General features: G+C 32.7%; 1 protein-coding gene across 2 annotated transcripts in view; it reads left to right on the top strand.

Annotated features, from left to right (window-relative positions):
• LOC132199980 (uncharacterized) overlaps window positions 1-27,178 on the top strand; it is a 50,265-nt gene that overhangs the window by 11,125 nt on the left and 11,962 nt on the right. The window contains exons 1-2 of one of the 2 annotated variants that reach the window (XM_059625114.1): window positions 1,596-1,749; window positions 11,625-11,773. The gene's annotated coding sequence lies outside the window, so the exon portion shown is untranslated. Of the gene's footprint in view, window positions 1-1,595; window positions 1,750-11,624; window positions 11,774-27,178 lie in introns of those variants that run through there. The other variant, XM_059625115.1, reaches the window with a different exon arrangement.

Here is a 27,178-nt window from a genome sequence, read left to right as displayed (position 1 = left end):
GGTTGTGTTTCGAGGAGCTAAAATTTTAGACTGCCTGCAATTCAAAACAATTAACTTTATATTTTCACTGTTAAAATTCTGGAGAAAATTACTGGCCTATCCATGATTGAAGCCAGTTAAGGAAAAAATATTTTATTCTAGTTTTTTTTTCAAAGAAAGCTGCAAAAATATTTTAAATTTGATGCCTTTCTGCTTGAACTTTAAGATATTATGATTATTGAACTTTAATTGAATTAAATTAAGTTTAAACGTAAATTTAATTGATTTTTTTACATGAATTGTGCAAATTTTTATTTGAAGATTAGCCTAAAAGTTTATTGGAATGAAAAAAAATCCAAAAAAACTTTTGGTGATTGATTATTTGCCAACAATTTTTCGATCTTATGAATTAAATTCTAAATCCAAAGCAAGGCATCCATGCCACACACGATTTCGCATCTCAAATCCTGCTCCAACTGATGCTGCGAAGTGTATAATGCATCAAGTACCGGCGACAAAAACTCAATTTATGACTCTCTTTGACTCGCTGGCTGGCAAGATCCTCCTCATTCAAACGCCACTCCATCTGCGAGTAAATCACGCGTTGAATGCATATTTTTTCCGTCTCGTCTCTCTTTCTCATGCATGGTATTACGCAAACAGCAGTTCCGTTAACGAGCTCTGAGCGAGCACGATTCGATTATGACTTGGAAAATTGGGCAATTTCAAGCAATTTCACTCGCTTGCTATGCAAACAACTGAATTAATTTTGATAGCATCAATTTTATACACAGGTTAAGAGCGCAAAAGACAAAAGCATGAAATTATTATCAAATTATCATAAAACTGAAAATGAGAGGATGAGTGTATGAAAAAAGGAAATTTTAATAAATTGTTAATAAATAGTGGGACAGAGGGTTGAAAATTTGACGTCAGATATTACTTTTGTTTCCACTATTGCTCATCCAAAAATTGAATTGTTTTGTTTGCGATTTAGAATTTAATTACTTAATAGAAAGCAAGGAAAGATAAATGCAAGCAAATAATATTTCAATTTACTCTACTCTTCTGTAAGGAATGCAAACTATTTAATTTTTATTATCCAAGAAATATATGATGATTTATTAACTATTTTTCTAATTATCTTGGAGTTACATAAAAAATATATGCATTTAAACAAAAGGAATTATAAATTATAAAAAATAAAATAAAATACAACTAAATGAAATGTAATATTAATATTAATCAAACTTTTTAATTATATATGTAAAAAAAATAATTTTTGTATTAAAAATACAGCACTGGAGCTGTCGGCAGATGCACCTTATAAGTTTATAATTACAATTTATTAGCGAGAAAAAATTAACGCGTTCGAGGCGAGGACGGGGGGGCCACGCCCTGTCGCCGGTGCGTCCACCCTCGCCCAAGGCTGGTGTTCTTGCACTCCGAGGTGGGCTGCCTGCGACCTGCACCACCGCACCAGTGCCACCCGCCGAGGTCTCCTCTTTGCTGCATCTCTGCTCGCGAAACGGAGAAAAGTGCAGTCAGGCGGGCACTGCGGCGGCGGCGGCGACTGGCTGCTTTTTGCTCTCCTCGCCACATGTGGGCTGAATTTTTTCAAGTGAGGGCCGAGCGCTGCACTCCCCGTTCAGGTGACGAGATCTTGTTTTCATAATTTTAATTGAATCACTCTCTACGGCTTCACTTTGCCAACGATCGTGGTCTCACCCGGGGCAGTGAAAAATCAGACTCGAAGGTGATTAATCACAGGTAATTTCATTTTAACACCTGATTTTGAGAAAACAGTTGAATTTGAGAAAGAGTTGTCATTCAACATAATGTCAATGTAGGAAGAGGAAACAAAATTTCCAAATTATTTGATTTAGAGTAAGAAATATTATAAAATTATAAGCACATTTTTACTGTAATAATAAGATAATAACAGGTTTTTTTTATTTATGACTTTGCTTTGCACTTTCCCAGCCTAATTCGTCAAAAAAATTTAATTAATAGAAATGTGTAAGAAATCGCTAAACTTTGGATTTTTGTTATTTTCGTTCACAATTTCAATTAAAACTTTCACACTTATTTTTTTAAAAACCGATAGTAACTAGATTTGAAATAATTTAATTTAAATCCAGAAATTTTCACCTGTACCATTCATAACACTTTGAAAATCATAGTCTATTAAAAGAAAGCTTTTTTAAATATCAATTGTGAATCAAATTAAAACAAAAAAATATCAAAATCTATGTTTATTATCTTCTTCCAATTGTGTTCTTATAAGAAAGCATTTCCCAAAACGTCCTGATGCGTCAAACGTGCTCTAACAAAATTTCGAATTCGCATGGTGCATTAATTTTAGAATCTTTAAATTGTGGAGACTCATCTATACTTGTTTATTTGAGTCTTTGACTAAATAGAAACATATCTATTACTTGTGGCAGCAAGTGTGACATACATATATGTAAATATAATCAGCACAGAGCAGTTTCACATTTCTGCGTGTTTTGATATTTAAGATTCCCGCGAGTATATCTCAACACGGTGCTTCGGCAGCCAAACGAAAATGTCACACACACACTTCTTCTTCTCTGCGGTTGAGTTAATTCTCATGACGCGGAGTAACACGACCGGTCATGAAAACCCACCCATATTTTGCACAAACGCGAATTTGATTCTTTCACTGCCCGCCGCATCTGCCTCGCGAGGCGTTTTTTCAACCGCACAGTGCGGCGTGCGGTGCGGGGAAAAATTCAATTTTCGAGCTCATCTCGAGTGTTGCTCCTCAGGGAATTTATTCATTATCGCCCGAGCATCTTAAGGCGAGAACCTATTTACAAGACTTCAACTCGTGGCGGGCATATGAAAAAAATAAATAAATAAATAAATAAAAGGCAAAGCTCATTTTTTTCTTTTAAATTATAAGGAGTATGAATATATAGAAAAAAAATGATATTATTAATGTGTGAGTCACTTTTCCAGAATACGAATTTATAAGTTAATTCCGGGAGTTATGTCAATTTTAAGCGCAAGAAGAGTATTTTTTTTTATATAAGCAAGTAAATTTTTCAAAATGCTTTGGAATATAGATATTTAGCAGTAAAATATAATTCGAATTTATGAATTCAAAAGAAGAGTGAAATATTAATTACAATGTTGCAAAAACAATCTATAGAAATTCTAAAAGAAAAATCGCAAATCATACAGCTCTATTTTAGATATTTAAATAACTTCAAAAATAATGTTTAAAAATTATACATTTTTTTAATTTAAAATAAATCATATATTATTAAAAATGAAATTTATATTAATTTTGTTTATAATTTTTATATTTAATGATTTATATTAATTTTTAATAAGTATTAAATAAAAGAATTAATTATTTTTTAAAGTTTTAAATATTTTTTTGCAGTTAATATTGTATATTTACATTTAAATCTCTGTCACTTCAGTAATTATTTGATATTAATAAACATTTTATACTCAATCCTTTCTTTTTCAAGCTCCATCATCTGATATACTAGATTAAATTATTTATAATGAAATCAATAATAATATTCAGCAATTCAAATCTTATTAAATTGAAATCATCACTGGTTCCTGGATTATATAATTAATTCTTTGAAAAATCATAAGCATTATTAATTTAAATTCATTGCCAAAAAATCTTTCTTGCGTTAAAGTAACGAAAATTAAACACAAACCAAGAACATCTTTCACTTAAATTAACAAAATATTTCTGAAAAGAAAAGTCTCCTAATTTTAAATATATACTCATCTACAACAAATTTAATGTTAATTGAACTCGGCATTATGTTTTCTCCAGATTGTTCAGCCGAGCAAATTAAAATTTTAGCCTCCACCTGGGCATTTACCTTTGCTGCCGTGTGAAGATAATGGGCAGTCGCGCCTCGTGCAAGCCAGACACGCGGTATGTCCACTTTGCTTAAAATCTGTCCGCGCGCACGAAGGTCAAATCGCAAATCTGTGCTGTATATTACTCTCTCAGGCCACCACCTTGTTTTCTTGTTATTTTTTTATTTCAAACCGTCTTGTTTCATTCTCTTCTTCCAACACATATATTATTTTGCCGCTCGGCTGCGCTAAAGAGCGAATTTTTATTTTGCTCTGCCTCGCGCAGCACCTCCGCGTCCAGACGCGAAATTCAATTTGGCACTTTGTCTTCCTTTGTGTTTTGCGCTGCTGCCGAGGATTTTTTCGCTGCCCGTCTTTCTATTGTGCGAAGAGAATGGTGGCCGAGTGGCGCGCAAAGTAGATGCGGCCGATTGTCAGTTTTAATTTTGCGCCAGCTGCGCTGCGGATTTCTAGAATGTGCGTCCACACATGGTACATACATTTTCCAAAATCAGCAATTCGGTGAATCGGTAATGATGCGTGCGAATATTTCCACTGACACACAAAATTTACGATCTTCTTTGCTATGAATTTGGAATTATTAAAAAGGTCAAATATTATTTTAAGAATTTGATGATATTTTTGTTAGAATCAGACAAATATTTATGGATATAACGAATTTTATAAAACTGATCATTTTATTTAAATTAATTAAAAAACTTCACACATGAGTAATCTTCAATTTTGTTTATTTCTTGTAATTTTTATCCTTTTTGTTTTCTAGTTATTCCAAAAAATTAAAATATTTTAAAATTTCAGCTCCCCTTTGTTAGAAAACAAAAATTTCACCACCATTGTGTTTCCATTTCTGAATTGAATTTAACGATTGGCAAACGCAGATAATATAAAAGGTGCCCATTCGCAGAGGAATTTATTTGTGCAATAAATTATGTCAAAAGCGACTGACTTGCGGGTGATTCTGGGAATCTGCTCGGAAAACAAGACCGCGGCCAAAAGCGTCTCCTTATCGCTCTGCGCGCAATTTAATTTGGGCTTAGCCAAGTTGGGCATGGGGAGGGCAAAAAAAAAAATAAATAATGCGTATCGGAGAGCCGAACGCAAACCACACGTGTGCGCACCGAAACCGGCGTCTTGCAGATTAACGGGGAGGGAATGGACTTGGAATATTGGTAAATGATTTTGTTTACAGTAAAATTAAAAAAAATTATTAATTAGTTTATATTTAAACATAAACATACGATTTTTATAAAAAATTTTCAATTAGATTCTTTTAAAAATATTTTTAAATTAAAAATAAAATTATTTTTTAATTTTGAATAGTCGAACGAGATAGCCAAATGTTTTAAAATATTTGTTAAATATGTTATTAATATAATGCCCTCTACGCACCATAAACAGGATGATCAATTTTAACATGCGTTAATTATCAACACGTGGTATTTCGTGTTATAAAATTTATGAATAATTTAATAAGACATATAACGCATTAAATATTATTGCAATATTTCATAATTATATTTATAGAAGAATTCAATATATAGCTACGTTAGGAGCACCAATATTCCATGGAATAGAATTTTTACATTTATTATAATAAAAATCTTTCAACGAAACAAAATCATTTACATATTTTAGAAAACCTCCGATTACCAATGCAATATTCTTGCAAAAAAATTGCTCTCTTTATGATCTTTTTGTAGCAGAAAGCGTTAAAAAAAATTCAGAAAATCGTTGCAAAAAGTAAGCGGAATGCACAAATTGGGGATCACAGCTTCTTGTTCATTTCACTGTCAGCGTAGACCGAGTTTGCGCGAGACAAGCACACAAGAGGGAAACAATTTAACCATACACAAACGCCCGCGATTTACAAAGTGCTGTAATTGAATTTTTCTATAACACATTCCAGCGGACGCGGCCAAGAGTGAATTTCAATTATTCCCATCTCGCGCTTCTCTGACGAAAAAAGGCTCCTAGACTTGCCGCAGACGCGGGCACACTTGCTTCTTACCTGGAAATAAAAATACTTTTTTAATCTCGCTTCTCGGCCGTGCGCGGATAAATATTCGGCGGAAAGCAAAACCGGTCAAAGCCGGGCAGTCGCTACTTTACGCTGGAATGTCGCTTGAATTTTGCGCCGTTCGCGAATGTCAGCTTTTTGTTCGCATCCGCGCGCGGCCGGCGTTGGAATTTCGAGAATAATTGACAGCGCTTTTGCATTTATCAATTAAATTAAATCTGATTTCTAAATGAATGTCTTTTGAAAATTGATGACCAAATTTTAATTAAGGTTGTTCGTGACAAGGGTTTTCTCACATTATTTTTTAATTAAATCAGCAAACCTCATGTTAAGACAATTTTTTCAATCCTTTGTCTTCTTTTTTAATAAGTTTACTTTAAAGTTTCAAAAGAAAAACGTAATATTTAGCTTAAAATATTATAATTTAAAATGAATCAATCATAAATCCCCTAAATATGAACTAATATTCAAACTCAAATCCAGATGAAATTAAAAAGAAAATATAGTTTAAAACGAAATTAAATTCATTAAATTTTTCAGTTTTTATCTATATGGCTACCCAGAAAACATAAAGAGGTTTGTTTAATAATAAAAATTTAACAATTTTAACTGCAATGGCATCAACCATTTAAGTTTTTAATTCTGTTTCACCTTGATTTTTAAGTGAATTAAAACCTGCAACGAGCATCTGTGTGACGAGCAAATTGAAGCGCGTGTCTTCTCTTGTAATTACCCGCACAACCATTACTACAAAAATATCTCTAAAACAATTAAACTGGCGCAGTCGTGATTGTCGAATTTGCAGGCGGCGAGCACGAACAATACTCGATGGAAAAAGGGCAATTTGCTCTTTCTCTCTCTCCACGAGAGCAAAACGTTTTTGATAAATTGATTTTTCTTGGTAATCACCTTTGCCGCGAGACGAGAGCGGCGAGCGAAGAAAGGAGCAATTTAATAATTGCCTCGCCGAGACCATGTTTTGTATTTCGAGCAAAATAATTACCGCGAGCGAGCGCATCTCCTCATTGTTTCTACGTACAAGTCCACTGCATTGTTGAACGATTTTTTTTCTTCGTATTTTTATTTTTGCACCTGTCGAAATTAAAATATACAAGACGGAAAAAAATAATAATCAAAGTCAACGAACTGAGAGCCCATTTGCGGTGATTTTGCGCGGCTAATTAATCACTTAATTTCGTCGGCACGTCCACGGGCCGTAAAATAAAACAGGACAATGTCCATAACACATATAAAAGTCGAACGCGGAACTGGCGGCGCAGCTGCCTCGGCTTGTTGCGGCAAAAAGTAGTCGCGAAAAATTGTATCGCGCGGCGCGAGTGTGCGGCCCGGGAAAACAATTTATGGCGGCCTTGATGTCCCATTGTTTTGCGTCCTTTTGTCAAAATTTAAATAAACGGCAAGAAGGACTGCCACTTTTTTGGCCGCTTTTGACGAGGGGATGACATTAAAAAGTTCCAATTACAAATTGAGTCCCGATTTTTTGCCCGTCGCAATAACCTTGCGTCTTGAATATCACGATGCAGAAAAGCCGACCAACGCGTTGCTTTGCACCTAAAATAAAATTTTACACGCATCGGATTGGATATCGAGTGAGCCGTCAGAACAGGAAGGAGATGAAATGTGAAAACTTAACGCCGAGGTGATGAAATTTGCACCAGCAGCGTTGGTTTAAAATTTATATTGACTGCGAATAAAAAAAGCATATTTTGTTCATTTAAAGCTCAAATTTAGTTTTAAAAATCATAGATTGTCTCGGATTGTCTTATCATAAGCCTTTTTCCCATCAGAAATTATTCGTTTTTCAACATTTAACTGCAAGTAAATGAATATTTTCCGGTTTTATACCAGAAAATGTGTTTATAAAAGAAATTAAGTTCGATCTCATATTGGTTAAAAAAAAATTTTTTAGCCACAGAATTTTTTCTTTTATATGTGTTTAAATTTATTATAAATTGAAGAAGTTTAGAAAAACATATATTAGCTTCAGTTCTTTATAAATTATTTTTTTTTTTAAAATATTAAAAACTTTTTATAAAAATAAATCATTAAAAAGAATTTAATTATTTCATTCATATTGAAGGTCTCAACAAGTATTATTATTGTTCCTTGAATACAAAAGCGGAGATAACTTGACAAATTATAGTTATATTCAAAACAATAATAAAAAAATAAATTATTAAAGACACTTAAAAGTTTGAAATTATGAATGTTAACATTTTCTTGAAGACTTCACCTCAACTGTCCATTTAAAATTACTTTTAACTATGTTGTATTTATATTATTTCAGAAATTTTCTGTTATTTTTGCATGAAAGCGGCCAAATTAGAAATATGCCTCAGCTGGACCTTTAACCCTTTACTCTAAATTGTTAGTAAAGGGTTAAATTCTTATGGCGCAAAAATAAGTTTGATTTTTCTTCCGAAAATTAAAAAATGTAATAAAATTCATATTTATGTGTATTCAAGATTAAAACAAATAAGTTTAAACATTTGAAAAAAAAAAAAGAAAAAAAGTAATAATAATAAATGTCAGAAGACTTGCAAAAAATATTTATATTTATGATTACTCTGTAAATATCTCTCTTTCTTATGATACAATTTCAAAAGCACGACGCATTATGTTTTTCCTTCTGGGAAGCGAGCCTTGAAAACTGAATGCAAATTAAAGGCAATCATCATTCGGTTGCTGGTGCACAAAATTACATAGGGGGACCAAATCTGGTCGGCCATCGTGCGTCGCTGCTGCTGCAATCATGCTTGCCGGCGTCCCCAAACAATTTTGAATCGTGTACTCGGAAATTATTCGGGTCCAGCCAGAAAATTGGCGGGACGAGGCATGAACTCACTTGCACCTGGCCGAAAATCCGCCTCTCTCTCGGAAATAAGAAGATGAAAAAATCCCGTCTTACGTCAAGATAGGATTACCGAAATCTCTGCCACTTGTGTAATTTTACGGTTCTCACTCTCATGACGAGAAATGGTAGAATATCTGATAATTGACAATTTATGGCGGTTAGAAATTAAAAATAATGCAGCAAGGTAAGGTCGGCTTATTCATACAAACACACACAGATCGTGATGCCCAGTAACCATTTTTTAATTTCTACTATAAATTTTCGTGATTATCTCTCATTGCCAGCATGAGTTAGAATGAAACGCAATAATATTCCGAATGATACAGTTAACCGACTTGGGAGGTATTTTTCAATTTTTAATTTTCGTGGCTGTCGTCTCTGGCCCGATTAATCATGAAAGCAATATCGCCGAGTGCAAAATTACAGTGTGAATCTTTCCAACACTGACGCGAGATCCTCCTATGCCCAAATGCGGACTGCGAATTACGGCGTCTGTGAAGAATCTACAAACAATAAAAAATACGAAACAATATAATTTGAGGCGAAATCGAATCACGCTCGATCGGCTGTAAATTTGCCGGACGAGTAGAGCCAATTTGAGCAGTTTTCCAAGTGCAAGAGAATATACAATTTTCCCACAGAAAGAGAGACTTGCAATCAAATTCTGAATTGCATAAGTCGGAGGGAAGAAAATTGATTCATTTTCGTAACAGAATTTCAATATTGAACCTCAAACACAGAAATTTTATCTAATTTTTGAATTTTTTTTTTAAATTTAAGTTCTAATAAATTAATTATTTTGTTCAAAATTTATATTTACAAATTAGGTTTTCATTAATTTTAAAGGAAAGCTTTGAAAAAATTTAATGTATGAATTTTTGACAGATTAATTCTCATCAAGACAAAGTCAAGTTTTAATTCAAATATGCTAAAATTTATTAAAACATGCTCTTCCTTGCTCCTTAAATGGAAAATGTGTGATTCACATTGATGAGAAAGTGCGAGAGTTTAATTTTTTTTCTTTAAGTTGTTTTAAATTTTTGAATGGTGAATCAAATGAGGAAGGAATTCTGAGAAAATCGTCTCAATGTACATGTAATTCAGCGACCATTTAAAATTCTTCAGCAATTTGCCGAACACGAGAAAAGTCGCTACCCAAAGAAACCCGTCAGAACAAATTACTTTCAAACGTCAATTTAAAAACTCTAGAATTGTTCAGCAAATTGCTAGTTTGGGCCGAGGAATAAAGTGGCTTTTTTCCACGACCCCAAAGGCGATTAATTGTTGAAGAATTCCTGAATGCAAGTTTACGTCTCCAGTAGAAATGATTACGTGAGCATTACGCCTCGGAGCTGCCATGGGAAAAACGATCATTTCCCTTTTTCTCTTTCGTGTGATTGAAAGCAAATACTGCGTGTTGATGTGTGATAAATTGCCCCCTTCGAGAGACTCCTGCTTTTACTCTCGGCTGCTCCTGTACAATTTTTTTTTATCCCCACGCTATATACTCAAAGGGTCACTGCTCAACAACTCACCTTTCTTCGTCTTGTTTTACAATCATCTTTTTTATATGCTGCAGATTTACGAGTTGATTGCGTGCCGACATTTACAGCAGATTTATTGTTTAATTTCTTGATGAGCTTGAAATTGCCGAAAATTGCCCTTTCGTATATATTTACATAATCGATGCAAGCCAATTGAAGAAAAAGTTAGCGACGCAAATGTCAAACTTTACACGCGCCCTGCAGATATTTCAAGTTATATTATAGATGTTCTTAAACTGTTGCTTTATAACGTAAGAGATGTTAAATTTTTCACTTTTTTCGCAGACCACATATGAAGAAGTGGCATTAAATTTTTTATTCCTACCGCAGGCTATGGCTCTGCCTGTTTTGTTAATATCCAACATTTCAGTGATTTTCTTAGCATATCAAAATTTTAGTCCAATTAAAAATTTGAAAAATAATTAATCTCATTATAAATAGTTCAGTTATGATTTTTTTTTACAAAATCCTTAATTTTTTTACTATCTTAATGACAGCATACAAAAATTTATTCTTAAGGTTTAGCTTTATTTCAATTGCTTGCTATCGTATTTAAATAACTACCAAGATGAATTTAATGTAGTTTAATGTTTGCGATTCTTTGTAGTTATTGCATAACTTGAAAAAAAAAGAAAAACAGAAGCCATTTATTTGCACTCTGGTGGGCATATAATTATATAGATGATCTTGTTGTTGTAAAAAGTGCCTTTTTTATTAGCTTCTTTCAAATTGAGTCATTTTGATTTATATTATCCAAGCCTATAAAAACTGTGCTGTCTCAATTTTTTATAAGAACTGTTTTATTGACTGAACAATTGTGACTATTATTTACAAATTTGGTTTAAATGTTTGGAAAACTTGAATTTAATTCAAACTCTACTTTTTAGACTATTAATTCTACGAATTTTGTCTTTTATATAAGCCACAGGAAAAAATTCATTAGACTTTGCTTAAAAAAAGAAAATATTTTCATTATTTTTCAAATATAAACCGTGTGTGTTTAATTTTAAATTTAGAACCACATTATTATTAAAATTGACTTAACTTAGAACTTTTTCGCCTCAAATTGAAGCCATTGTTTTGAGAAATTTATTAAATTGATTATAATAATAATGATTTGATCATCAGACTGAATTGAAAACAATGCAGAAATCGGAGGTTGACAAACAGGTGCATAAATAACTGCACGTCTCTGAATCATTGTGCTTTTTATTATTGTTTAAAATATTTCCCCACACAATAATTTTCGCCGTGTATTGCAAAGGCGACATGGCTTAACGTGGGTGATTATTGGCGCAATATTTGAGTTGACGATTTTGTTGTGTTTCAGCCGTTGTGTGGTGCCGAGAGCCGCACGAGGATGCTGTCCCATTGTCTCGGCGGAGTGAGTCACTCAAGATGATTTAATGAGACCCACCTCTCGTCTGTTGGAGAACAAAGCGCGCCAGCTTCACTTTCTGCTCTGCTGATGAGTCTTGGGTGAGTGTTGAGTTAGTTTAAGAAGGTGGCCCGGAGCGCCGCGCCGCGCCGTGATTACTATTGCGCGGACCATTAACTCTCCGTCTCGTTTCGGACCCGCGGTAATTATAACGAGTTTTTTTCCTCTCATTACATAACGGGACGACGCGATACCTTCCTTCTCATTTTTTTCCATTAATATTTGATTATTATTTTCCTCACCGATCTGCATATTATTACGAGAGAAAGGCCCTAGGGCGCGACAATGGAGCCGGTTGTAAAAACCGCCGAGGTTATTAACATTGGCAATGAAAGTGGATTTTTTTCGTTTGCGGCCGGATTCCTCTGTTTTCTTTTTACTTGCACTCTCCGGTCGTGACTCTCAGACGTTTTATGGCTGCTCACTACTCTCGATGATAATTGTCCGCGAACGTCGAGTTATTATTTATGAATTATGCAAAACACTCTCCGATTCCAGGGAGAGACCTCGACTAGCGGTACTCCCGACTTTATGGTCCGTTTCCAAGCATTTTCTTTGCAAATCAACCGCGGCTTCTGATTTTTGCACACCGATTATTTTTTTATTGCTCTTCCTAAGCAATTTTTTACGGTTCTCGTAGTAGATTTTGTTCCTGATTGAGCTAATTTCGCATCCGTATGATGTTCAAAACGAGCGAACTCCTAAATTAAGCGTCGATTAATGGCCCTTGGATGATGATTAAAATATATGTTTGCACCTGACTAACTTTGCCACAGTAAAAATATTTAAATTAACTCATTATTGTAGTGAGATGGCGTTTTTTTCTTTACATATTCTCATTAAATTTTTACACTCGAGTGGGATTTCCTTTTTTATTCACATCATAGTTTGTTTTATTGCAGAAAATAATATCAAATACCAGATAAAATGAAAATTCAACATAAAAAGAGATTTGTTGAGCTTTAAAAAATAAACGTATTTTAGAAGTATATTATTTTTAAATTATTAATTAAAAATTTGAAAATTTTGATTGTGAAATCTCCTGAGATTTGAAGCGTCGCTGCTGACAATGAAATAATAATCCGATTCTGAGGATGAATACCAGATTTTCAAAGATAATCCTTGGCACAGATATCTCTATCGAAAGATGTCTCACATTTACATAAATTCAATATCAAATTACCAGCAGTTATGGTAACACGGGTGTATCTTGTTTTTTTGGAAGTGAATTCGAGAAGAGGCGTAAATTAAGCCAGGCGCGGTGTAATTAGAGTCAGAGCGTCTTACACTTTCAATAACTCTTTCTTTCTTTCTCTTCCGAGAGCGCATGAAATTTGGGAGCACCATAGAGACATTAATTACCGGTTTTACGGCCATCATTGGGTTACATCCTCCGTCTAATTATGTCATTTCGCTGTCACACGAGGCGCGCTTTGTTAATAAAAATCCCCGAGTGACTGCATAAAAACCGAGTTTGATGAGATGCACGGAAACAAACAAGCTCAACTTTCTCTCAGCAGTTCAGGAGATAAATTATTGTGAAAAATTCTCGTAGTTTTCTTTGTCACTTTTTGGAAAACTTTCAAAGTTTCTAAATTTGTCACCTTCACTCATTCAAGAGGAAGTAGAAAATTATAAAGGAAAGCAAACAAGGATTTACAATTTTTTGTTTCAAAACATATTATATTAAATAAAAATAATATCATTTTAATTCGAAATTTAGTAAGTTAAAATGAGTTTTTCTAATATTTTTTATTGAATGAAGCAGGAATAAAAATATTTATCAATTATTTTCCCCTTCTTTATAAATAATTCTCTGACTGAACAATTTCGTGTTTATTTTAATTCTCAAATCTATGTTTATGCTTATTTCACTATATATATTTTTTCGGGTTAATTTTTCCTAGAAATGTGTTTTTCTTTTAAAATTAGAATTTTCAAATGCAATGGTTTTTTTATTGATAATTTGATAATCTTTCATTTAATTAAAGCAATCGGATATAACCTGTAATAAATTTTGGAATTAACAGAAATCAAATGAAAATTTTCTTCATTATGTGTTTTCTTTTATAGAATAGAAACAAATCTCTCAATTAATGGAAATACATTTTATTTGAGATTTTTCATCCATATAAAATTGATATAAACAATTCACCTTTTTGAAGAGAAAAAGTGATTTTTTCACCAGTCTATTGTTAAGAAAGCATTGTTGACGTCGTTTTCTTTCACATCGAAATTCTTCCCACGAGAATAATCAATGAACTCGAGATTTGCTTTTTTGTCACACGCACTTCTCGGGAAAAAGGCGCTTTCGGTCTTTTAACGAAAAAAAGGGATGCTCTGGACGCGACACCAGCCGCGCGCGAGGCTCCGAAGAGCGTGGCTGTAACGGTACTTCGCTCTGGTCCATTCCTCCCGCGGTTCTCATGAAAAGCAGCATCCCTGATGTGACCAGCCACGAAAATCTCCCAAGGTGCAAAGTCGTCGTTCTCGGCAATAACTGGTCCTCTTATGGTTATTTTCGCTCGCTTTTAACGCGCGTGTGTTTCCGAAAGTAAAGCGAGGTGTGCGCCGAGAGAGTGCGGCAAAAAAAGTTTTTATATCTCGGTATGGCAGATCACTGTGGGAAACTGTCGCCCGCAATTAGCTGCTCCATAATTTATACCGGCTTGTTTGGCCTTTTGCATTGCTACGGGCTTAATAATTTTTTTAAGATTAAAAAGTCTTGGTTTTGACAATGATGCTATTTTGCTAAAAAAAAATTATAATAATAACATGTATCTATAAATTAAAATTAAATAAAAAGTTTTTTTTAATTTTGACAATTTTGAGATTGTTAAATATATTAAAAAGCAGTTAACAAGCAAAATTATTATAAATTACATAAATGATTTTCTTATTATTATGTAAATATTTTAATTTTGTATGTTTTTTTTAAACAATTTTCTTTGTTATAAGTGCAACTTAATTTTAAGAATAAATAAAAATTCTGGTACATCACATGGTTATTCATAATCATTATAAAATAATAATATTAGCTTGCTTAGACCATCTTAATATATTCATTTATTAAATCTCGTGAAACCAATTGAATTCCACAGTATGATTAATTAATACTATCTACTTAATGAAGAAAAGCCCGGTAGATCGCACAAAATCATAAAATTAAAAATTTCAATCTTTGACAAGCCAACTATCAAAATTGGAATTTCTTCTACAATAAGTATTAAATTAATGCGAACTCTGTATTATCGTGCACGTATTACTGTAAACGAATTTTTTCCTTTCCAGCCGTGATCCATTTAAAATAAAATTTAACTTTTTTAGTAACAAAAATGAGCGCAATTTTAAAAATGGATGGATATCTCACCGACTGTATAATATGGTGCTTACAGTTTAATTCAATTTTTGTTGTTCTTCACTTTTGTGATGCCATTTGCAAAATTTTAGTTTAGTTTTGCAAATTTAATTTAAAACATATAAATTTTTATTTTTACCATTTTTTTACTTTTTCTTCAGTAACATACATTTATATTTATTTTACAGCTACTCTTCTAATTTCAAGTTACGCCAAACAAACACTGACACGCATCTGACGCAAAGCATCTCGGGTGAAACGCAGCATGACCGTTTATACAAAATTTTCATAAGAAGTGTCTCTCGTCTGCAATAATTTCTTCTAGATGCAATTACAAATTTCTTTCCCCGCGCCTTCTTTTTCATCTAGTCGTGAAGATTACGTGAGAGATGAAAATGATCTGTTACACAATGAGCGTACATAAATATCTCTCTCATGGCCGGGCAACAATGAGCGCATTGTTGTCAAATGATGCGCGGCGGTGTGAGAACTGCGAGATGCGTCGCGTCGTGATTGATGTGAAATGATTTTAACGGGGATTGCATGTCGTCGCGTCGGCGAATTTCTCAATGCACAATAAATAGACACTTTCCACACGGATTCATATTGTGTGCGTCTTCTTTTCTCGCAGCACCAACAGTGCAATTATAAGAAGTTTGAATTGAATCTCTGTGGATTTACAGCTATTTTCAAACCCTTTTGAAATAAATTTTTCGTCGAGGTGCTTTTCAACTCGATCGCCTTTTGTGGGAACTCTGAAAAGAGCTGAACTTTTTAGTACTTTGAACTTCGCATTAAAAACCCGGAATGGAATTTTAACAGACTCTCTGAAGACATTAAAATGACCATTGAAGCACTCCTTGCGAGCTTTTAACTGATTTTTTTTATTAATTAATAATTTTATACGCAGCAATTTGAAGAATCTAAAGTAAAAAACTTTTCCCAAGAGATTTCAAAAATAAATGTTCCATAAATTAAACTTTTGAAGGAAAATGTTGCTTGCTTTCACGTTTAAATTATGCTCTCAAAAAATATGCTCCTGTTTGTCCACATCAGTTAGGGCAGTTCTTTTTACATCCAATAGGAAAAATAAATTAAAGCTTGCATTGTACCGAATAATTAAACGTTTTCAGAAATGGGTGAGAGGCGTCTGAAAATTGGATAGATTTAAATATTGAAAGAAATAAATTTTATCCCCTTTTTCTTCAATTAATTAGAACAATTCTTCTTAAAGTCTTCCGTTAGAGATTACAAAATTTAATCAACACTTTGATTCCATGATCTAGAATTGGTTTTTAATTGTTAATATAAAATTTAGTTACATATTATGATATCATTTGTAATTTTTTTATCAGCCTATTTATTTAAAATTATTTATATATTTTGTTAATTAAAATAATAGTTAAATATTTAACGCTTTAAATAACAAATTTTTACAATAATAAAAGAAAAAACCTTGATATTAGTTTTGTTATCATATCATATTTTAATTAAATTATATTGTTTACACATTATAAATATCAATTACGACACAAGCTAACAGCAAGATTTACTTAGTTTACAGCTAACTGATCTAGCGGACCGCAGTAGGACGCACTGGTAGATGTTATAATTATAAATATCATATATTTCCATAACCAATTATTCACAGTTTTGATCAAATAATTCTTCATTTCGTCTTTTTTAATTCTATATGGTTTGATAAATGAGTGTTTGGCGTGTGGCCAAATTAACAACCCTTTTTTCTCTTATTTTATATTAAATCAGGGTTCATTAAGCATGCTCAAAGAATTTCTCTTTCGCCGCAAGAATGAGATTTATTTTCTTCGAGCTCAGCGTGGCGCCATAATTTCCGCCCATTCTCCCTTTCAGCGCGCACTTACAAATCAATCAGGCCGACGGTAATTTTCGCTTTATCTATGGTCCGATCGAATGTGCGCGAGTGCAAAAAAATTATTAACGGCTTTTGTATTGGGCCTCATAGAGTGCATTGCACCTGAATCGAACCGGGTACCACACACACATCATCTCTCTTGTGCGCGCGATAATGACTGACTTGCTTGAGAGAGGCAATAAAAGAAGAACACGGTCGCGTTTTTCTCTCATCATGCAAAATGGCAATTTTTGCATCGCGAGCTCTATTCGGAATTTTTTAATGAGTGACTGCTGAGAAGTCTCACAACATGCAAACAATATCGAACGGCGAGTTTAGCACAATGCTTTAATTATACACATATATAGATCGAACTATGGTAAAAAAAGTGTCAAGACTTTACAGTTGGCCATTGTTACATCCAAGAGATGCTCCACGTGTGTACGTGCAATTAATAAATCGTTCGGCTCGCGATGATTGCATGTGCGCCGTAATTGAGTTAGGAAGAAAAAAATGCGCTACATGCATGATATCGCGTGTTCAGCCCAAATTTACCTCCCAAAAACACTTCGGCTCGAGATGAAGCAGTTCATAAAAAAAAGGGAAGAGAGCATTGCGGATGAGCAAAATTAGCAACGGGACTTCTTTCGTTTTTATTTATTTACACTAATTAGAATATTTTTTTTTCTATTTTTGGAGAAAATTGGCCGGAGATAATTATTATTTGTAAAAAAATATACGTTTTTCAGCTAAAAAATATTAGAGGTGATTTAGTTAATGGGAGAGGCGCTTCTCTTTTCACTTTTCCTCTGTCGCTCTCCATTATATTTTTAGATTAAAGCTGCACTTCAGGAGTAAAGTGAATTCGGCCATTATTACGGCATTTTAGTTTAAAATGCGGACCGATGTATACAAGGAAGGTATTTTGTTTACCTCTGTTGGGAGGAAGAATAATGAACTCAGTCAGCGTCGGTGGTGAGAGTTCCCAGCAATATAATAACACAATGTAAATTAAATTTGCGATTGCAACCTTGATAAGCGCTCTGTTCGAAAAGAGGCACATTTGCATTTAATATGAAGAAAAAGATGCCTCGTTAAATTGACGGTCGGAACAATATTGTAAAGTACGGTGCCGACTAATAAGTCACTCACCTCTGCCAACAGCATATTAATAATAATGCTCGTGTCGGGCCCTTGGGGAGCCTTGTTGGCAGCAAAAAATGGCCAATCTGGCGATTGATGGGCATGTTAATTGTTTCTAAACGGAATTAACTCTTGGCCTGACCTTTTTTAATTGCGAGCGTGTCACAACAATATTTGTCTGTTCAGACAGAGCATTTATCATTTGAGTTTGATTCATTGTCGTGTTGTAATCTAAAAATAATTTATCCAATTAAAAATTATTGTAATCAGTTGCGTCAATTTTAAAGTCGATCAAACTTAAAACAAAAATTATTAAACTTTATATCGTGTTCCAATGTAACAGTTCCATATTATTGTTTATTAAACATTTTAATTTACAACTGCAAAGTACAAACCAATTTATTAAAATAATTAACTGTGATCTATATACATCTTTTTTGGCTCGGTTGAATTGATTTTTACGCTTCATTTTAAATTCTATTCAACAAATTATTTTTAAATACCTAAATTTATATTTAGTAAAATAAGACATTTAAATTCTTCAATATATTGAAAATAATTTCAATTTCTTTTTATATTTTATTGTACCAATAGCTTATGATCGAGCAGATAATTGCAGTCAACTAAAATTTTTATATTCTTATGCCTTTATTTTATTACACTACAATTTCCTTTGTGTTCATATCTTGTTTCTTTTTTGTCACTTCCAATTTATTTGCATAACCCTTTTTTGCTCAATTAGCAAGTCGCGGTCCCAGTTTATGGCTGTGTAAAGAAAAACGAAACCGTCGACGAGCAGCAACATTTCCTTCATTGGCCTTTTTGTTTCTTTTTCTGTGTGTGCACTTCAGAGAGGCAATAAAACAGCAGGGTGATTGAACTCTCTTTTCAAATCATCTCGCGCTGCCGTATTACGTATTTGGCCCCAAGAAATAATAATAATAATGTATCTTGATGGGCGCTGGCAATAACGTCAGTCAGCACCCGTTTTACGTCTAGCAAAGCCGGTCCCACCAGACCGAATCGTTCTCTCTCACTTTTCTCGATTTTATCGTGCGACACTCGCCATTTTTATGCATATTTAATATACCGATTCCCGAACAGGACACGCCATTACCGCCGATAAAAACACTAGTCATTCGCCGAGTGTAATCAACTTTGCTCTCAATAAAATATGCAAATTTTCATTTTTTACGGCAGCCCTAAAAATTGACAAATGCGCATCAAACAAAAAAAAAATTGATAGATATTCTATTCAAGAGTCTTGTTGGAGATAAAGTTATGACATAATTATAATTTATGATTTTAAGACAATCAATAATTATTAAAAAATTTAGCTGTTTTTATTACCATATTAAAAATTATTATTTTTAATTATAAATATTAGAATATTACATTTTTTAATTTTTTTAAATTTTAAATTTATTCATATTTTGAATTCCTTAAATTCATTTCCTTCAAATTCAAAATTATTAAAAAAAATGTAATTTTTATAGGCCAAGCTTAACAAACAGTTAATGTAGCAGCCGTTTTCTCAAGAACCTTCGAGTATCGCAAACAAGATTGTAATTTTTATTAAGCTTTTTAAAACCATTTAAATTGGATAATCAGTAGATTGATTTTTATGGTTTTATATTTTCCATTTTGGGTTCTGTAGCCAAGATTTAGCAAAACCCTATAATTTTCTTTCGACTTGCTTTGTCAAAGAAATGATAATAAGCCGGTTCGATTAATATTTTTTTTTTGCCACCTCCAGTTTAATTTTTGTTTTATTATTCACAGCCCTATTTATTTAATTTTTGCACCTGAAAGAAATGAAATCGAAATTATATGGTACACTGACGGAAGTAATAAAAATCGGTAGTCTGGAAACGAAATAAATTTCCTTTATTTTCTCTACACATTCCTGCACCGCAATGCCATAAATCGAGAGCAACGTCCGCTCGTTACTTTGGACGATTTTCCAGCATTTTGCCGCCGCACAAGTCGTCCCATTAGACGTGTATTATGTGGGGAAGAAATGTGCGAGGCACACAAATATATAATGCTGCTGCTTTTTTCAACTTTTACGGCTGCTCCGAGACGGCAATAAACAAACACTTTTACACTTCACCTCGTCGGCGGCGGATTATCTTGGCCGACAAATAACGATGATGATGCTGCTGTGTACCAGCAGCAACCAGTCCCCATTATTAAACGGATTGCATTATTACCTCCTCCTTTGTAACAATTATCGCAGACATGAGCGTCTGCGCTGAATTCCGATCGCGGCAGAAGCAGCTGTTGAGAAACTAAATAACATGCTGGAAAAACAAGTAGACTCTTTAGGCTTGAGTAATTAAATGCTTTTCCACAGAAAAAATTATCTAAAATAGTGCAATCGTTTTAAAGATTATCAAGGTAATTAATTTAATAAAAAATTAAGTTATAAAGTTGGAGCATTAAAATTATATTTTTCTAGCAGTTGTGAAAAAGGTTTAATAGCAGATGTTGCTGAAAAAAGTAAAAGACGGACATGTTTTCAATTCAAATTATGTTCAAAATTAATCACTGATCTGATGAAAGAATATAATATGTAATTATGAGTTACAAGTATATAATGTCATTAATATAATAATTGTGTAATTTCAATTATTGGATTAATTGGATGTCACAATATCAGCGCTGAAGTAAATTTATAATTTCATTAACAATTGGGCAACTGTGCTATAAAAACTTAAATTATTAATTTTTTTTAACACATTTTCTTTCAAATTTTTATAGGGAAAATATGAACACAAATCAATTAACAATCAGCTAATATTTTCTCTTGCTGTAAAAATTATAAAAATTATGTTATTTATTTTATTTTCTATTTATTAAGTAATAAAAAATAATAATTTCAAACATTAAATGTTATGTTTAGTGGTTAAATTATTTTATTATGTGTTGTAAAAACTCACAAACATGTTTATATGAATTATAAAGCAGCTTGTAATTGCAATAATCTTAATTTTAGAATTGTAAGCAATATTTGAGAGGAAAATTGTTAAGTATTATTAAAATTAACACAAACAAGAAGTGCATATCATATTTAATAATTTATAATTACATCATAAAATTAAAGGCACTTAAGCCGCTATTTTTTAGTATTTTATTCGTTGTCCGTTTGATTCAATTTTTCAAGGAGTCTCTACAGTCCATTTCTGTTGAACTTCCTTTGAAAATGTTCCTCTCTTCAAATGCTCTTCGCTCACAGTCACGTTCGCTTTCTGTGCTGAATTCTTTCGATACGCAGTCACGCATCTTATTCATCACACATTACAACGCAAACCTTTTGTATAATTGTTGCATTTAACAAAATTCTAGGAACAAATTTTTTTCTCACGCATTGTGAATCAAATATGCGTACCATAAAATAATATTTTCTTTGGTACCTCTTTTTGAAACGAAGTTTACATTGAGAAGAACCTTATTAACTTCTGCTGTTGTTTTTTGAAAGTTTGAATTCTCTAAATAATATTAAGTTGATGTAAGCATTTTTAACGAAACATCGGGTATATTAATTAGAATGCAAATGAAGAGCGAGGTCAAAACAAAGCCGAGCGTAATTTACGACCGAAAAGTTCCCATATTACGGCCGTTAGAAAACGAGAAACACGGTTTGCTGCTTTATATCGGCGGCTTTCATCTCTCCTGCCGCGAAAAACAAGAGTGTGCCGCTAAGCGTGCAATTAAAATTATGTTCGTAAAAATAATTATAACACGCTCATGGGAACGGGCACCAATGCAGTGATAATGATTATTGAGCAGCTTTGTTTTGCTCCACGTGACCTGCATTTTTATTCAAATCAGTGCTACTTCTCGGATCAATTATTATCTAATTATTTTATTTTATTTATTTCATTCAACAAAAGAAAGAACGGAAATTTAGCGAAAACAGTGCAATTTGTTAAAATGTCTAATTAAAAAGTAGGTATGTGAATCGTGGGTATTCTTTTTTTCTGTCCCTTTCTTTTCTTTTTTGTTTACAAGAGAAAATTTCGGCGCTCACTTTTTCTTACTCTTCATCCGGCAGATTAGTGTGGGATGCTAATTTTCTCGCTGCCAAGATTTTTACTTTATTGCTCTTTTGCGTGCGTAGAGAAGCAGAAACCGACACCCTCTCTGCCATTATAGAATGGTGCGGTGCGGCTTGCAGAGGTGCGGTTTCTGAAGTTTGCGGTTTGGCAAGAAAGTCAAGTTGCAAAAATTCTTGCACCGTCACATCGTCAGGTATGTTTTTCATGAAAGAATTCCCTTTTGATTTTACACTTTCAGTTTATAATGAAATAATAATTTGACTTTAAATAGTTTTTTAAATTGAAAAGGTGATTAAATTAAATTTTTTTATAAATTTTCTCCAATTTAGGTTCTGAAGAAATTTTTTTTGCATATTTTCGATGATTATAAAAATTAACAACATAACAAGATCCAAATTATGAAGAGTAAAAAATATTTAAAAAAGTTTTATTGAAGTCCACCTAAAGTTTCTAACAGCTAGTCCGAAAGTAATTAATAAAATTAATTAAACTTAATATAGGAATTAAAACAAAAAACCAACAATAATTTTTCACTGGTCTTTTCATCTCATTTGATATAATCTTGTAAATTAGTTGTTTCATCTTCAAGTGAATAAATCTCCTTCCGGGGATCTAAACGCCTGCAATTGAAACTACAACGGAAAGATCTCTCGGTTCATTGTGGAATCACCTGAGGCATTTTCACGCGGCCAGTGTTGTGGAAATTTCGCATGTTTTTGCAGCTTAGCCGGTACGTTTCATCTGAAATTACACTTTCTTTTGCCGAGAAGGCTCAAATTAAAACAATTAAGTCGAATTAAATTTGGTTTCTCCTCCAGGCCAATTTGGTTAATTTTGACAAGAAATTAAATTTTCGTACTAAATTAAAAACAATCCATACAAAAACTTTAAAACAGAAAAGGGAAATATATGTGTATTCCTCTCACATATTGCTTCTTGGCTTGAGTAATTTACTGGATTATAAATTTAATATAAATTTTTTTTTTATTCATTGGTTGGCACCCCCCTCTCCCCGCCTAAAATATCATAGAAATGTTTCTCAAATCGAAGGAAAAACTAAACAGAAAATTCAAGTTTTATTCAATTTTGCAATTAAAAATTTTTATTTATTGCTTTTATTGCATTCAAAAAACTTTAAAATAAATAAATGCAATCTAAAAAGTTTGGTTGCGCAAGAAAAGTAAAATCAATTTTAATTACTTGAACATTTTTCCTATTCATAAATAGATCAATTAAGATAATTTGGAAATAAGATTTGCACGATTATATAGCGATCATTTTGGCACACAAAGATTTATATTCAGTCTCAGCAGTGATTGTGAGAGAAATAATAAGAACTGCATTGTCCGGCTGCTCTCGGCAGCACGCACTGCACTTTGGCGTGTCTGCTGTCAAACAGGATTTATGGTGCACCCCGGCCCGGCACACACACCACACAAATGCATTTCTCTCTCAATATATATTTATTTATTTATTTCGCCGTGTTTTAAATGCAGCCACATAAATTATATATTGTGCCCCACGCGGCTCGCCTCTGATTCATTTATCTCCGGCCGAGTGCATAAATCTAAATAATACACGTCGTCCAGTCACACAATCAACCTTAAAAGCGGCTCTTTACGCGGCCAGCTCCGATAAGCAGCAGCGTTTTGAGTTATGGAGATGAATCTCTCAGCGGCCGGATTTAATCTCGCTGTGATTAATTGCTTAGAAAGGCAAGTGCATATTGCTTGTCTAACATCAGATTTATCATCTGTTAGACTAAACAAAGTTAATTAGGAATCATAAATCTGGAATCATTAAAAATAATTAAATAAAAATAGCACACAAGTTGAATCATCGAAAGTTGATGTAAAATATAATAATTATTGTTAATAACCTTAAAAAATTTTAATAAAAAATAATATTTTTTAAAGACATTTGATAAATTTTAGAATATAATTTGTTGATTTTCATATTATATTATTTATTTTAAATATTTGTGACAATTATTAATTATTATGTACTAATTTAAATTTTTTATACTTATTGCCTTAATTTAACTTAGTGCTTTTATTAAATGACATATGTAAAGAAATTTCAAAAATATATTATACCTACCATGATTCAAATCCATAATAATGACATGATAGTAAATTTCGTAGTAGTTTTCTGATGTTAGTACAAGATGAATTATTTTGAAATTTAGATTTTGTAAAAAAAAAATTTTTTTTAAATCTGAGGCACAAATTGTGAAAACTAAATTCCAAGCATCATTAAAAAAAATTGTTAAACAACTGGTTTTCAATTCCGTTTATGAATATTCTCTTTACTCTTCACTTCACGCCGTTTCAGTTTTTGAACTCGATCTGAATGATGTGACAATGAACATAAATAAATATATATGTACGCCGCCGAATAGAGTGGAAAATCTCGTGCTGCGTCTCTTTTAAAGTAAAAACGTCAGACTCACTGAGCGTATCGCCGCGTGCAGTTCTCATTTATTCATTGGTCTTTCTCATCACCATACTGTGATGTGGCATAAATAAACACTGCGAGAGTGCATCGCGAATTCACCAAACGGTTTTTTTACAACAAAAAAAAAAAACGTGTCGCTCTCCTCTTTGCTGGTTTGACGAGAATTGGGCGAGCGTAATTTATTAAATAACTGTGCTCATCGCAATTATTTCCGGCCTTCAACTAGTTCCCCTCGACAACGTCTCCATTTTACGCACGAAGAAAACAGAAAAACCTTCACCGAATGCCATAAATTTCTGACGTGAAATGCTAATTCTGCAATTCTCAGCAGCATTGTGGTTACATAAAACATTATATATTAATATTATTCAATGTTATTTTCCCCCAAAAAAATCCAGCTATAGTTTTGGTGGAATTTTTTTTAAATTTTTAAACAAAAAATGGAATGAACTGAGATGAATAAACAATAAAAAAGAGTTAGTTTAGAGGATGTGGAAAATATTTAATATTTTATTTTAAATCCAACTTGAATAAAACATAATTCAAAGGGACAATTTTACCTCAAACAAGCTTCAAACTTCCTACAGCAAGAATATAAACAAATCAAATTAATTTTTTTGTTATTATATTTATAATTTTTATTTGAAAACAAACTGTTATATGAAAAGAATAAATTGAAAAATCTGAGAGTTTGTAACTCAACTTATTTCTCTTCACGCATATAATATTCTTTTTCTCACAATCAGCAAGGCATAAAATAATCGAAATGATCCATGCGGACCAACGAATTTTCACTTTCATTTTCCTCAACCCCGAGCAAAGTATGCACAGCAGGAAATCGCAATGGTTCTTTATTCGAGGAATCGCAGATTTTATCCTCTCCGCTGAATGTCTGAAATTATGTTGTCCGAAACAAAATGATTCAGAGCATCGTGCTGCTTTTTGGTTATGTGTGTTAAAAGGCAAGCACCGCTGCCTAAGCGAATATATGAACACGTTGGCGAAATGAATTATTCCCATCTCACACATTCGTTCGTTCGTTCGTTCGTTCGCTGCAGAGCAACAACAACACACCGAATTATAATTGCACACGCGGCAGACACGCTTGTTTGCGAGGCTCATTTTGAAACGCGTCCAAAACTCACAGCTGTCGCAAATTTACAACTGTAATTTATTTTTACACGTTACTCATTATGTTGAACCAAAGTCCCGGATTCCATTTCAAATTGGCTTTTTGTTTTTTGGCACCGTTTGCATTCCACATAACTAAAGAGCATAGAAAAAATTGGGATAAATAATAATATTTAACAAAAGTAAATTTAGTAAATTTAAATGAGGCTCTAAATAGCAAAAAATATTAAATTTTAATTTAACATTGTTCAAAACCATTAAAAACCGATTGTTTCTGAATGGTCGTGTTTTTCCATAGATCTACATCTATTTTTAATATGTTATCATAAATTATAATTAAACTGACAGAATTTTCCAGAAAGCGTTTAAATCAACCTTGATTTGCACTTTTCTATAAATTGTTTCAAATAATTCCATTAGATTTTTTTCAGACAAAAAAGTCTATTAAGACTCATGTTTGTTCAAAATGAAACCTTTCCAGTTTTTGTATTGTAAATTTCGGGACACTTTGCTAAAATTTCAAAACAAATAGGAAAAATTATACGCCAGTATTTAGAACCATATTTTATTTTTATTCATAAAAAATTCGCTCGTGCAAAAATATATAAAAAGTAAATGGCATTTTCCAACCGTCTCCGTTTCTGAGAAGGACTTAATTAAATTGAATCGCCACTGTGCTCAACTCGCATACGATGCTTATTTATAATTTTTTTATTCAATCTCTCGCATCAATACGTACGTTTGATTCAGACAAATGAGATCGGGTCTCTCATTGTTCCCGAAGGCTTATTACCGAGGCGATTGTTCGCTCGCCGTGGACCACACAGGCGGTCCTATAGTGATTTTTATTTCGCGACGCCTCCTTATACTTTGTTATGTGCGCGGTGGTTCAAGAAATAAATAATATATACACAGAATAAACAAGGCGGAGGAAAGAAAGATTCGCGCTAGAGAGAGAGAAAAAAATGCGAAAGGAAAGAAATAAAAATAAAATCAGCAGGCGTCGCTCGTTGAATTGTCATTAGTCATCCTGAGAAATTGTGCTTCATCAGACTTTGGAAAAGAGCTGCACGCTGTGTGTAAATGAAATGTTTGCACAAAATAAAATTATCATTTCGCACTCCGAGAGACGCAATTTTTTGCGATGGGTACGAAAGTGAAAGGGCATTTACTGGATAATGAAGATATTCAACAGTTTAATATAGAAATGAGTTGCGTAATTTTAAAATTTTAATTAAATTTTCTACTATGGCAATTTCATGGCAAAAATAATGCAGTTAAAAGATAATGATTACAATAAAAAAAAACATTATTAAAGTAATACCAACAACAATGAATTATTTAAAATTTAATACATATTTCTATTTTTTATGTTAAAAATATTAAAATTTAATATTATTTTATTATTTTAGGTAAAAAGAAT

The sequence above is a fragment of the Neocloeon triangulifer genome, unplaced genomic scaffold, assembly GCF_031216515.1.
Source record: "Neocloeon triangulifer isolate White Clay Creek 2 clone unplaced genomic scaffold, ASM3121651v1 ptg000014l, whole genome shotgun sequence".
NCBI classification, from domain to species: domain Eukaryota; kingdom Metazoa; phylum Arthropoda; class Insecta; order Ephemeroptera; family Baetidae; genus Neocloeon; species Neocloeon triangulifer.
Note: the sequence above shows the minus strand (reverse complement) of the source record. Positions and strands in the feature narration are given on the sequence as shown.